Source organism: Sorex fumeus, unplaced genomic scaffold, assembly GCF_029834395.1.
Source record: "Sorex fumeus unplaced genomic scaffold, SorFum_2.1 ptg000058l, whole genome shotgun sequence".
In the NCBI taxonomy this organism is placed as follows: domain Eukaryota; kingdom Metazoa; phylum Chordata; class Mammalia; order Eulipotyphla; family Soricidae; genus Sorex; species Sorex fumeus.
Genome location: NW_026606115.1, coordinates 15863976 through 15879446, shown reverse-complemented (window position 1 = coordinate 15879446; position 15471 = coordinate 15863976). Strand labels below are relative to the sequence as shown.

The window sequence follows — 15471 nt, the reverse complement described above, 5'->3', positions numbered from 1 at the left end:
GTAGAAAATGCACCTTGGATTATATATAGTGCAGTAAGCAGGAAATACTTTTGAGAAAAATTTATAAATATATTTGAGTTCTGAAGAATATACAGATGTGAGAAATGTGAGCAAAGAAACAACTATAAATATAAATCTAACTTCAAATACAAAAGAAATACTATGGAAATACTATAGCATGGAAGTTTTAAATGAAAGGAAAAATTCACTAGATAAGTTTTGGAGATAATAGGAAAATCACTGAACTTGAATTTTCAATAAATTACACTACTTTGAGAAAACAGGAAAAAATGATTGGATACAAATAAATTGTCTCAGAGATCTACAGGACAGTATGTGGCTATCCAGTAGTAGCTCCTGGAACACTGGCCATCTCTATGGAATAAAATGAACGTTATACACTATTTTAATCTACACAAAGTACTAATTTATTCATGCAACTGACTCAGAACTGTATATGGTCCCTTGAACACCATCAGGATTGACAACCTGCGCAGGTGTAGGCCTTGAGCACCACAAGGTATAACCTCAAAACAAAAAAATAAAAAACAAAACTCCTATAAGTTATTATGTTAATTGAACTAAACAAAGAAACTTGAAATAGTCAAGACTTTCTGGGATAGAAATAGTATAAAATAGGGGCTGGAACGATAGCACAGCGGGTAGGGCGTTTGCCTGGCACGCAGTCAACATGGCCAACACAGGTTTGATTCCTAGCATCCCATATGGCCCCCCGAGTACCGCCAGGAGTGATTCCTGAGTGCATGAGCCAGGAGTAACCCCTGAGCATCGCCGGGTGTGACCCAAAAAGCAAAAAAAAAAAAAAAAGAAATAGTGTAAAATAAAATAAAATCATTGGCACATGAGCCAGATATAGTACAGTAGATAAGGCATTTGCCTTACACATGGGAAACCCAGATTTGGTCCCCAGTACCACATATGGTCACTGGAGCACTGCCAGGAATGCCGCTACTGTGTCCCAAATATTTATAAATATACATACATATCATTAAAGGACTCTTTTTCTAAATTAAAAATGCTCATGATGAGGTCAGAGCAATAGTAGAGTGTGTAGGGCATTTTCCTTGCATGTGACTGAGCAAGGTTCAATCCCCAGAATCCCATATGGACCTTGGGGCCCTACAAAGAGTGATTCCTAAAATACAGAGCCAGGAGTAAGCTGTGAACACTGCTGGGTGTATCCACCTCCCACCAAAAATATAGCCCATCAAAATACATCATTCAGAAAATTAAAGAACAAGTCACAGACTGAGCAAAAATTATTTTCAAAATATCTATCTGATGTAACATTTATACTAAGGATATGTAAAATGTCTAAAATTCAAATCTTAAAAGACAAAAATTAAGGCATTTTAAAAGAGCAAAATACGAAATATTGATGACTATATGGAACAAAATTAACTCATAACATAAATATAAAAGAGGAAATTATAATGTTTTATAAAGCTAAATGTACACTTTAGGGTTGGAGAGATAGTACAGCGAGTAATGTGCTTGCCTTGCTTTCTGACCTTGGTTTGATCCCCAGAACCCTATATGGTCCTCCAAGCTCCAACAGGAGTGATCCCTGATCATAAATCCAGGATAAGCCCTTTACAACATTTTTGGATGGGGCTTAAAAACAAATGTACACTTTAACTTATAAATTCTATGTTAACAGAAGTTATACCAGGCTTAGGCCTTAGCAGTGCACATGTTGGGCAAGGAGGCTCAGTGGATGCCTATTGCCCAGACCCCAAGCCTTTGCAATGAGCAGGAGGATGGTGAAGTGGAGGAAGAAGAGGAAGACGAGGATGACAGAGATGAAGACGACGAGGTAGGTTGTGGGCAAGGAAGTGAATGTTGAATTTGAGGCTTATGCAGTCTCAAATATCAATTATTGCAGAATCAAGAAGTTACTAAAACAGCTATTCCTCAAGACTCCCATGAACACTGCTGAGTTCACCAAGCTCCTTATTCAGCAGAAGCACTTTGGCAGTGTGACTAAGCAAACAGACATTTCAGAAGCACATTGGCAGTGTGACTAAGCAAACAGACGTTTCAGAAGACAGCAATGGTGATGTGGAAAAAGATGAGATCTTCGGTTTCATCAGTCTGTTCGACTTAATTGAAAGAAAGAAATGAACTCGCAGAGGCTCATGGAACTAATGAGTCATGTGGGAAGTACCACTTCTACCTTCTGATCAGCAAGACATTTGTAAAAGATGAGAAGGACAATTTCAAAAAGAATTCGAGTGGCCAAGGCAAAGAAGAGTTCACTAATGCAGAAGAAGAGTTTTCCTATGAGAAGGTGCTCCTGAAGATTAGCTTCCCAGTGCAGGAGAGCAACACATGTCTGGGAGGCAGCTGCACCTTCAATGACATGCTATTGAAGCTCCTGAGAATCATGATGGTGGTCCTAAGAGACAGGATGAGTGGGACTTAATGCATGTGGCAGGAGAACTTGGTCTTGTGACACAGCAGCAGGAGGCAGTTGGAGACCAAACACTCAGAGAGCATGTCCTGAACAGTTTGTGACTTTCAGATCATGGTCCTCTACAAAAGGAGAGTTGGTTCTCACTTGTGTCTGTGACATGTTTATAAAACTTACTTTTCCGTCTTGGTAAAATGATGTTTGGCTAACTTCTCGCAAAGATTAAAAAATATATACTAATTTAAAGAAAACAACAAAACGGTCTATTTTTTATTGAAAAAATTATATTTGGCATTAGAAAAAAAGTAATTAAAATGTTTCTATAAAACATTTGTATGGACACAAAAGAATCTCCAAACCGAGAAGTTTGCTGCAAATATGCCTCCAGACTTTGAGCCAGGCCAACTTCACAAGGATGCCTCAGACAGGAACAGGTGTCATCTGTCCACCTGCACACCAAGAACCCTGATAGCCATCAACTTCAAGAACCCAGTGAGAAGTGTAAGTATGCAGGTTCAGTGATGGCAAACTTCAGGCTTCAAGAGATAGGGGATGAGCTGGTCCTTCTCATTCCGCTATCCCCATGGGACCCTTAAGGTCAAGCCCATAAACTGCCTCTGACTCCTATTTAAGCTCCTTAATGGCCATGATCCAGAGACACATAAAAGAATTTCCAAACTGAGCAGCTTGCTACATAGATTTCTCCAGATTCAAATGATGTAAAATTTTAAAATTCCAAAAGCGCGCAAACACTCTCTCAGCCATGCAAAATCTTATGCTATTTATAACAAGCAATACAAAACTGAGTATGAGGGAGATTGTCTGCCATAGAAGCAGGGGTTCAGGTGGGATGGCGGGGAGATAAAAGAGGACAAAGAAGATCAGCCAAAGAACTCCACATCTGGACCCATGGCCTAGAATGGAACAAACAGGGTGAGAGACTATCTGAGTTTATCACGTTGACCAAGACCATCCATGGTAACTCATAGTTCCAGAAGGCCAAATCTAAATGTTGGACATGGGACTCTCCCGGTGGATTGTTCCACAGTGAAATTGACCACATCATATTCAATAGACAATTTTACTGATGTTGCTGTTTTCCCAAAATTCCAAACGGGATTGGACTGGCATCTCCTTTGTGCAAAATTCTAATTCACGGAGCAGAGAGAAAGAGCTGCAAAGTTTAAGAAGAGAACTCCCAGAACAACCACCAACTGGAAGCTCTTTCACACTATTGTGGCAACATGGGAAGATGCCGTCATTGACAACATTGATGAAGAATACGATTGACTGGTTCAGCATCTTCATGATTGTGCGAGGAATGCCGAGAGAGACTTAGCCACAAGAAGATGCCTGTCTTCGAAAACTCTCGAGCTCATTTGCCAACGTGGCTTGGCGCAAGCCTCAGGCAACCAAAAGCGAACGTGGGAGCTTGCAAAGCAGTGCAGAGAAGTGATAGAAGACGTCAAAGAGAGAAGAGCAGCAATGCTGGCAGATGCAGCAGAAGAGCAGCAATGCTGGCAGATGCAGCAGAAGCCGGGAAAAGCATTCGCAATGCCCGCCAGTCATTCGACAACTACAAGACCAAGATGACTGCCCTCCGACATCCTGATGGATCTATCACATCTTCCAGAAGGACAATGGAGAAGATTATTCATGACTTCTACTTGGATCTCTGCGATAGCCACATCCACCTGCCCACAATCCAAATTCCGCAGGATGGCTATGTTGTTCCCAGTGTTCTCCCTTCTGAAATCCGACACGCCATTTCATTGGTAAAGAAGTGAAGAGAACCTGGCTCAGACAAGGCCGAAACCCCTGAAGAACCTGCCGTCGGTACCCATCAATACACTGACTTGGCTCTTCACACGCTACCTGTCTGAACTCAAATTTCTTTCCCAATGTAAAACAAGAAGGACCATTCTACTGTACAAGAAGGGAGACATCCATGACATTGGCAACTATCACCTTATCTGCCTGTTGTCCGTTGTCTACAAGTTGTTCACTCGAGTCATTCTAAATAGGATTGGCAGAACACTAGATGAAGGAAAACCATGTGAGCAAGCCAGGTTCCGTAGGATTCATCAGGATCGACCATATCCACATGATAACCAAGCTCATTGAGGTTTCTCGGGAGTTTAAGATGCTGTTCTGTCTAATGTTCATTAATTTAAAGAAGGCCTTTGATTCTGTTGAGACTGAAGCAGTCATCGAAGGCCTAGCCAAAACAGAGCGTTCAAACTCCATACATCAGGATCCTCCTTGAGCTGTATTATGAATTCACTGCCAGGATTTCACCATTCTAAAAGGAAGAGAGATCATTGACATCAAGAGAGGGCTTCGACAGGGTAATACCATTTCACTGAAACTCCTCAGTGCCACCTTTGAGAACGTCATGCGATGACTGGAATGGGAAGGAATGGGAGTGAAGATAGACGGTCGGCAACAACACCACCTCCACTTCGCTGATGACATCGTTCTAAAAAAATCAAACATTAACCAAGCAGCACAAATGCTGGCCGACTTCAACCATGAGTGTGGAAAGGTTGGACTACATCTGAATCTCACGAAGATATTGTTTATGAGAAATGGTGTCTTTCCTGATGTTCCATTCGCTCTCAATGGAACGAACATCTCCAAATGCAACATTTATGTGTACCTAGGTTGAGAACTCAACATGACGAATGACTTGACACCTGAGTTGCACAGGAGGAAGAGAGCGGCTTGGAATGCCTTTAAGAGTATCAAAGAAATAGCTAAGAGAAGAAGAGCCTTTGGCTCCACGTACATCTCTTTGATTCCACGGTTCTTCCAGCATTAACATACGCCTCAGAAACCTGGGCCCTACAAAAACAGGATGAGAACACTATCTGGGTCTCACAAAGAGGAATTGAAAGAGCTATGCTTGTAGTATCATGCTTCACTCAAATGAGAGAAAGAATCCGGAGTTCTGACCTCCGTCGACCGTCAAGAATCAGAGACGCTGTCTCGTTTGCCAAGGCATCAAAAATCAGATGGGTTGGACACGTAATGCGATTTGAAGATGACTGCTGGACTAGAGCCATTACCAACTGGATTCCACGGGATATCAAAAGATTGTGTGGCCACCCACTTATGAGATGGTTAGACTTTTTCGTAAAGACCCTGAATGAATGGTTTGAGGCTCTTTGTGTTCCTGGAGCGAGCAGATGCCATTGGGGTACACTAGCACGCGACAGCAACTGATGGAGACGTTACTGGTGCCTGCTCGAGCAAATCGATGAGTAAAGGGATGTCAAGTGATCAAGTCATTGTGCTATCTTTATACAATGAAGTACAACTCATCAATGAAAAGAAGAAGCTATTTTCATGAATAACATTGTTGAATATCAATCATTATACTGAGTGATACACTTTTATGATGTTATAGAACAGGTAAAATTAATATCACTGTCCTCCCGTTGTTCATCGATTTGCTCAAACGGGCCCAGTAACGTCTCCACTGTGACAATTGTTATGTTACTGTGTTTGGCATATTGAATACACCGCAGGGAGCTTGCCAGGCTTTACTGTGCGGTCAAGATACTCTCGGTAGCTTTCCGGGCTCTCCAAGGGGGGCGGAGGAATCGAACTCGGGTCGACCATGTTGGCCACTTATAAGGCAAACGCCCTACCCAATGTGCTATCACTCCAGCCCAAAATTTATATAATATTTAACAAAATAAAGCAGAACATTTTTTTCTTGGACTCAGAGAGAGGGCACAAATTTACTAAGCAATTTTCTGGAGGAAACATGTTACATTTGCAAATTTATATAGAGAAAAGCAATCATTTTCTTTAAAGTATATAGTATTTTAGGATCTACAGAGACATGTGGCTTTTGTAGTATGTATTTTTTCTTGGTTTTGCTTATAGACATTTAAAAATATTTTTAAAAAACATATTTGGGATTCCCCTTCCTTCCAGATATATCCTGTCAGCCTCCATGCCCAACTTCTGCCACCGTATCAGTAGACCTAGCTCCACAACTCCTGAATTTCGTCTTGCTCTCTCACTTATCCGGGTGAAATTAATCTTCTGGCTTAGGACTCTAAGCACTCTTTGGAACGAGAGTCAGCTTTCCTCCCTTCCAGCTAGACATGTCCAGCCTTCTCACCAGACCTCTGCCACATTAATGGGCTCAGCAAAACATCTAATACTCTGTTTGTCCCCACACCACTCAAGGTGATAATTAACTCCTGGCTGAGAGCTACCACACCTTTTTCGAATCAGCAGTAAATTTCCCTTTCTTTAATCTAAGTCCTAGAAACCTCCATGCCTGACCTCTACCATATCAACAAGACTAGTTATATATCTCAGACCCTCTGCTTGTTTTTCAAGTGGTAGCTTGTGTCCACACAATATCTCTGCACATCAAATTCTATACTGCTCATATTTATACTTCCTGTCACTGTGTGAAATCAAGTTGGGAAGGAAAAGAGCAACTCTAGACTAATCCAACAGACACTGCCAGGAGGGCTAACTACAAAGATTCATTCTCAGCATAGCAGGAACACTGAAAACCCAATAGAGAAGACATGTAGAAGTTCATAAAGTTTAATGATTGAAAACATTTACACGGAAGCTAAATCGGGACCAACCAGGTCTGTAAATCCTCAGACAATGACTTTATTGACACCATGGTGAGCATGCTTAATGAGTTCAAAGAATTGGATGGCTCAGGTAGTCAGAAAAATTGCAAGAAAGTATGAAAGCCAAAATGAGAAAACTATAATAAAAACTGTCAGAAATATGAGTATGGTAGATGATGTTAACTCAATAAAGTTCTGAGTGTCAGAATAACAGTAGCTGAGAAAAGAATTGGTACTCCAAAATAAGACAGAGGTAACCTCTAGAAAACAACAGATAGGAAAAAGTAAAATGAAATGAACAGTACATCAGATGAAAACTATGAGATGAAATCAAAATGAACGATATAAGAATCATATGAGTTCTAAAAAATAGAAGGGAGAATTTACCAAAATTGAGGATTTCAAGAACCAAGGCCCAAGAGGCCTGAAGGGTCCCAGCAAAAATAGACTCAACTAGGAAAACTCCAAAACAGATTGTACACAAAATGACAGAAGGCAAAGATAAGGAGTGAATACTGAATGCAGGAAGATAAAAAAGAACTTACAAAGAAAAACCATAAAATGTATAGCACATCTGTCAAATGAAACTCTATGAGTCAGGAGATCATGAAGGGTTAAACTACAAAAACTCATTGAAATGAACACCTCAGCAAGAAACTATGCAGCTAGGTTTTCATACAGATTTGAAGGAACGATATAGAGCTTCATGGACAGGTAACAGCTTATGGAGTTTACACAGAGTTCGTGGACAGACAACAACTTAGTGAGTTCGCAACCTTGAAACCAGTTTTGCAAGAAACATTAAAAGAGCTTCTCTAACAAAGTGGACAAACTTCCCAATATGGTGCATTTAATAAGATACTCACTAGTGGTGCACATGATTGCCCTTTACTAGATTAAAACAGATATGTTATCCCCAGTTTGCAGGCTTCCAACCATGGAGCAATCTTTCTGGCCCTGTCTTTACTGACCTTGAGTGTTAGTCTCATATTATGATATTTTATAATCAACAAATAAATGCAGTCATTCTAAGTCTCTCCCTCTCTTTCTGACTCATTTTACTTAGCATGATACTCTTCATAACCATGCAGCTGTTAGGAAAGATGAAGTCATGAAATTTGAAGTAGCTATATCTTAGAAGTCTGAAAGAACTCACTAGTGAATCATTCTGAACCTGGGCTTTACATTTGGGGAAACTTTTATAATTATTTCAATGATCTCAAACCTGTTCAATCTCAGTCTGTTCAGGTGTTCCACATTTTCTTGGTTCCGGCTTTGAAGGCTGTTGGATAGAGTAATATAGTCAAATGGCAATAGTCCCTGAAGCAGATTCATTGCATTCGCTCTTAGAATATCTGTTGAATAACATTGGGTTGTCCCTGCTCCTCCCACAGGGAGTTTAGGTTTATTTAGCCCACCCACAACAGTTCCCCTGAGGCACATCCAATTCCATCAAGCACTAATAATTCTATATTGCTTTTCTCTTTCCTGTATGTCATTTGCATGGTTTACTTAGCAATGTCCTTTTGTATAGACACAGGAAGACTGTTCATGCTATGCTTTGGAACATGGGATTTAATTGACTCCAAAATAATATTTATTTCTGGGCATCCATATTTACTTAACTTAAGCCTCAGTTGCCCTTAGTACCTAGCACTCGAAAAGCAGGGTCCCAGTGAAGGGACTGGATGGGCCCAGAACAAGCTGTAAGCTACCTTGGCATCGAAAATAGGCAAGCTAAGCGCCATAAGTATAAGTTAAGAGCATGGTCATGGAACAAACTCTGTTATCATCCAAAAAAAAGTAACTGAATAAGTACCCTGCTGGGGTTAGGAAAGACTAACCTGGCCTGATGAATATGCTCGAGCGGGCCCAGTAACGCCTCCATTGGAGACTTTGTTGTTACTGTGTCTGGCATATCGAATACTCTCGGTAGCTTGCCGGGCTCTATGGTCTGGAATATATAATGAGACGTCCCCAGGAAGAGCCAACATTTACACGTAATATATATCTTACTTTGTTCATATAAAATGAGTAGAAATATTAAAGTAGCAAAATTTACAATGACTGCTTAAATGGATTACTAGCTGAGGAAAGGAGAAAACAATAGCCCCTGGATAGAATCCCATACTTAAGTGGATCTCCTAGTAATCTGGAATGCTGTACCCTCAGATGAGATGTTGTCCTTGAGTTCATCTCCTAGAACTTCCCCTGTAAGAGTGGCTTTATCTCTGTTTGTTGTCATGACAACGTTCAACCCTACCTTTGTGTACAGTTGAACATTGTATGGATAGGGCATCTGCCTTACACACAGCCAACCCAGGTTTGATTCCTCCATCCCTCTTGTAGAGCCCGGCAAGCTACCAAGAGTATCCCGCCTGCAAGGCAGAGCCTGGTAAGCACCCCATGTCGTATTCGATATGCCAAAAACAGTAACAAGCCTCACAATGGAGACGTTACTGGTGCCCACTCTAATAAATCAATGAACAACGGGAGGACAGTTCTACAGTACTGCCTTTGTGTATCCTCACCCTTCATGATTTCTATATAACTACGCTGTAAGGGGTAAGAGAGGACTAGAAAGTCAATGACTAGAAAGATGATGACTTTGAGACTTTGGAACGTTGAAGACAAAAATACGAACACTATGATGAACGTCAAGGACTAGAAGGAGAACAAGATGATGACAATGACTGGAAGTAGAGGACTATGAGACTATGACAAGACAAGGAAGAAATGTAACAGGTATAGGACTTTGAGGTCTACGAAGAGACTAGGATGGGATGATGGAACTATGATGACTGGGACTACAACCAAAATTATGACTATGATTGCACTGTAAGGGGAGAGATTAGACAAAGATGAGTAGGAGAGAGAAATAAACTGTTTACAGACCAGTCTGGGGCCCACTCATGCCAACGTTTTTTCTCTTGAAAACTCACAGATACTCACAGCATTTTCCAAAGAAATAGATCAAATGCCGCTGAAATTAATATGGAAAAATAACCCTTCCTGTCTATAGGTAAAGCAATTCTTTGGGGAAAAGATACTGGGAAGCATCACTCCCCCCAGCTTCAAACAGTGCTACAATGTAGTAACAATTAATACAGCATGGTACTGGAAAAACACAGTCCCTCATATCAATGAAACAGAGTTTAAAATACAGAGACAGACCCCACATATATGGTAAGTTAATCTTCAACAAAGAAGCAAAACATTTGAAATGATGCAAGGAATGTCCCTTCACCAAGTGTTGCTGAGAAAACTGGTCAGCTACGTGCAAAAAAAATGAACACATACCTCTTTCTAACTCCATACACAAAAATCCAGTGAAAATGGATTAAAGGGGCTGGCGTGATAGCGCAGCCAGTAGGGCGTTTGCCTTGCACCGGGCCGACCCGGGTTTGATTCCCAGCATTGCATATGGTCCCCCGAGCACTGCCAGGAGTGATTCCTGAGTGCATGATCCAGGAGTAACCCCTGTGCATCACCGGGTGTGACCCCAAAATAATGGATAAAGACCTCAATCTCAGACCTGAGACCATAAGATTTATGGAGGTAAATATAGATATAACACTCCATGACACTGAAGATAGAGGCATCTTTAAGGCCATTGTTCAAGCAAGTTGAAACAAATATAAATGGTACTGAATTAAATTAAGAATCCTCTGCACTTCAAAGGAAACAATGACAAGAACACAAAAACAGGACACAAATTGGGAAAAATAACCAGATAATGTGTTAATATTTAAGATATATAAAGAAAGCACTAGTAGAACTTACAAGGAAAAAATCAAAAAATGAGAGATGAACAGAAACTTCTTCAAAGAAGAAATATAAATGGCCAAAAGATATATGAAACAATGCTTTAGTCACTAATCATCAGTGAAATGCAACTAAAAAAACAAGGTATCACTTCACACCACAGAGACTGGCACTCATCAAAAAGAACAAGAACAATCAGTGTTGGTTTTGATGCAAAAAAATGGACTTTTGTTACCTGTTGGTGGGAATATTGACTGGTGCAGCATTTTAAAAAGACATTATGGATATTTCTCAAGAACTAGGAATTGAGCTTTCATATGGTCCAGCAATTCCACTCCTGGGAATATAATACAAGAGCCCAAAACACAATGCATAAAAGACATTATGTTCATTATTATGTTCATTATAATACTATTTACAATTGCAAAAATGCCGGAACAACCCGAGTGTCCAAGATCAAATTACTGTATAAAGAAATTATGGTACATATATACAATGGAATATTACTTAGCCATAAAAATGATGAAATCATGCAATTTGCTGATACGTGGATGGATCTGGAGAGTATCATGCTGAGTCAAATGAGTCAGACAGAGAGGGATAGATAGAGAATCACCTTTCTCATATACAGGATATAAAGAAACATGGGAGAGGAATAATTAATGATCGAAAACAATAGAAATGAAGAGCAGGAGAACTTTTCTTCATTAAAAATCTTGCCACGGGGTTGGAGTTGTGGGGGATAAGTTAGAGAAGGAAACACTAGGAAAGTGATGGAGGGGGAGGCGGGATAGGTAGTGGACATTGGTGAAGGGATTGGTGTTGGAACACTGTAAGCCTGTAAGCCTGAGACTAAATTATAAGTATACTTATAACTTTATAATTAATTGTGATTCAATTAAAAATGAAAAAGTGAAAAATTCTGATTAAATAAATACAGGAAACAATCACAGGTATGTATAACCTAGTGAAGGGATGATATTACTTTCTGCAACAACTCCCTGAACTAACTGCAGAAAGTTCTAGATCACTTCACTTTTTCATAGCTAAGTGATAACGCTTCAGGTTCCTTGTGATTAATAGTGATGTTTGCTTGTTGCAATTCTCACTGCCCTGAGACATCTGTGGTAGGAGATATAGTGAAGCTAATATATCCTACATTTACCTTGATTCATTTTTCTATTGTACAGGCCATTTGTGATTTGTGTGTAGGGGGGTCTCTCTTATGTTTTAATCATAAACCAAGTGGCTTAAATGTAAATTAAACACTTATTTAAGTGCACAAATTTACTATGACAGTTTATACAGATAGTTTAAACTCCTTTAAAAAACAATTTCTGACTGCTGAGTACAAAACAACTTTCTAAGACTGCTATCAGGAAAACAACAACAATTATTTTATTATATATAATTTTCTTCCACATGCATGACTTCAATAATTCATCATATATAATTTTCTTCCACATGCATAACTTCAATAATTCATCAGTCATCAAGCCATATTTAGTTTCTGCTCCACCCAAATATTTTTTGATATAAATTCCTTGTTCTCCATAATAATGTTTATTATTACAGCACTCTCAACCCTTCAAAGTACTTTCACATTTATTACCTGTAGCCTGGAGATTCCATTTCAGGTTACAATTTGTCCTCACGTAGGGATAATAAAACGGAAGAAATCTCTGTGCAAATTCCAATAATAAGAGGGTGTAATTACCCTCTTATTAAGGAATATGTCCAGCCGTGACATTGTATCTGGAAACTTGCCAAAAGCTAATAATTAGAACTTCAGACATCTGGGTTACTTGCCCATATTTTGCGTTAGAGGGACTCATCCGGCCAAAGAGTTTCAAATTATTTAACTAGGTAATGCCTCTCAAAGGCTTTCAGTACCTGAAAATACTCCACAAGCCAGGCTAAATGCCCACAGAGTTCATAAAGGTTGTCCAGGATTAACACCAATCTACAGAAGAATGCTCAAGGTATCAGAGGTAGCATTCTTGGTATTGCTCAGAAATGTTCACAATGTGTTCCTCAACCTGCTGCACTATGGTTACCTAGAACGTAATCAGAAAAGCTGATTCTCAGGACCCACACCACACTTGAAGAATCAAAGAATTCATGAGTTTCTGTGATGAGCATGAAGATTTAGTCTTCAGGAGACTGACTTTGAAAAAGATCAAAGTCTACAGATTAAGCTGGAAGAATAAAATTATAACTGTCAGTGTCACTGTCACTGTCTTCCTGTTGTTCATAGATTTGCTCGAGCAGGCCCAGTAACATTGTGAGACTTGTTGTTACTGTGTTTGGCATATCGAATACCTCAGCGGTATCTTGCCAGGTTTTGCCGTGCGGGCAAGATACTCTTGGTAGCTTGCCGGGCTCTCCGAAAGGGGCGGAGGAATCAAACTCTGGTCAACTGGGTCAGCTGCTCACAAGGCAAACACCCTACTTGCTGTGCTATCTGAATGCTTACAAAATCGGTGCGTGGGCTAGTGGGTAAATAAACCTTTCTAGAACCACCACAACTATATTACTAAGCCCAAGGTCACATCTAGTTGCAATGGCACCTGTATGCAAATAAGAAATGGGTGTTTTCACTCAGTGAAAAAATTAATTTTGTGAAAACATTATTTTGTAGTTTATGGCAGGCCTGCAAATTTGGGCAATAGCTCCAGTTGTATACCGACCTGCATCTATCACATTCTGATTTCCTCATTTATCATACAGATCTCAGGGAGCACAAACACGGAAGCATTGATACAGTGCATACTACCATTCACCAATTGTAGAAAGGGATTTATTATTCAATTTTGAAGTCAGGCTATAGAAGAGAAAGTGGGAAGCTGGAAAGCTAAAATTGGACCCCTTGTCTACCATATTGCTCCTGCATCATCTGTTACCTTTTCCTGGGTTCCCCAGAACTGAGGAAACCCCTGCCATTTTCCTATTGAACCCAGGACACATTCCCAGACACCCACAATGTTCATGCTGGCCTCTTTTATCATCTGAGTGTGTCAAGGACTCCAACCCTCTTCCTGCCCGGAGGCTCCTGCACCATCCTTGACCTATTCCTTGCTTAGCCTCCCTCCTCTCAAACATAGGACAAGCCCCCAAGGACCCATAATACTGACACTTGCCTTTTTTGACATCTAGGTACATCAAGGGCTTCTACCCACTTCCCGTCCCATTGCTCCTGCCCCTTCCTTTGACCTATTCCTCGGTCCCCTGGACCAAAGAATATCTCTGCTACCCTCTTCCCAAACCAAGGACAAGCTGCTAAGAATCCATGATGCTCACAATTCCACCCCTTCAGCTCCACCAGTTCTAAGGGTTCTTGGGTTCTTATGTCTTTTCTCAACTAAGCCTATAATAATCTACTATGCAAATAAGATATTAGCTCTTCCACTTGATCCACCAGTGAAATAGCATCGTAAGTGCACATACATTATTAAATGAACAGATAATAAGGAGTAACTGCTTCCTGAAAAAAATAACAAATCAGATTAGATCTCACATTTTAGCTTTCACAAATCTTGAAGAACAATGGTGAAACAAAGGATTTCATCTACCCTGCCAGACAGGAAAAGAATTTCTGGCAAACACTGCATTAAAATAAACCCTCAAGCCTATTGATGAGAAACTCAAATCAATGCTCCATATGATAGCCATGAGAATAAAGCAATCACTGGAAGAAAATTCAACCAACTAAAAGATAAACTGATCCAGGCTATGAAAGATTCCATCATTCTGACTATGATATGCCTTGGAGTGTTTTTATTAAGGTCTCTTTTAGATGGCACCCTTCTGGCTCCTTGGATCTGAATGTCTGCATTCTTTAACTCTGGGAAATTTTCAGCAATGATTTCTTTGACTGTGGCTTTTTCGTTGGGGTTGCGTCCCTATTTTTCAGGTACTCCAACGATTCTAATGTTGTTCCTCTTGGCGTCATCCCCTAAGTCTCTGATTCACCTTAGAGCTATTTTGGGTCTTTTCCTATTGTTTGTTGTTGCCTTATACGATTTCTGCTACTCATCTTCAAACTCTCTGTTCTGTCTTTCTACTGTTGAAGACACTCACTGAGATTTTAATTTCATCTATCAAATTCTCTATTTGTGACACTTCTTCTGTAGCTTTTTTATTTCTGCTCTAATTTCTTCCTGTATTTTCTCAACTATCTGATCCACTGTTTTTTTTTTCATTTCTTTCCTTAATCTTCTGGATGTCTGCTCCATTGATTTTTTTAATTGCTTAAACATCCTCAATATTTCATCTCAGAATTCTTTATTGGAGAGATCATATTTGTGGGTAACCCCTGTTGAGGATTCGGGACTCTTTTCTTCGTCCTCTCCTCCTAGTGGAGATTTGCGCTGTTTCTTCATGTTGTTGTGGTTGTATAGAGGGTAGAACCTTCAAGTTCACTAGCACTGTTCCCTCTTATTGTGGGAAAAGGTTCTGAATGAGCTCAGTTGATGGTGGCCACCCTTCTCCCCTTCTAGAATACATCCTTCCTCTCAAACATTATTCTGTGACTTATGATAGGCATCTATCATAAGTTGTTGTTTGCAGGAGAGAGATGGGTCTGGGCTTTCTGGTCCACGCTGGGGTTCAGGTCTTTTTACATCCCACCCTCATGGGCCCAGAGCTGTGCCCTTGGGTGTC

At 40.2% G+C, this 15471-nt stretch overlaps 1 pseudogene; it reads left to right on the top strand.

Annotated features, from left to right (window-relative positions):
• The first annotated feature begins 1714 nt into the window (after positions 1-1714).
• On the top strand, positions 1715-2446 carry LOC130034126 (BRCA2 and CDKN1A-interacting protein-like; annotated as a pseudogene).
• Positions 2447-15471: the final 13025 nt, after the last annotated feature.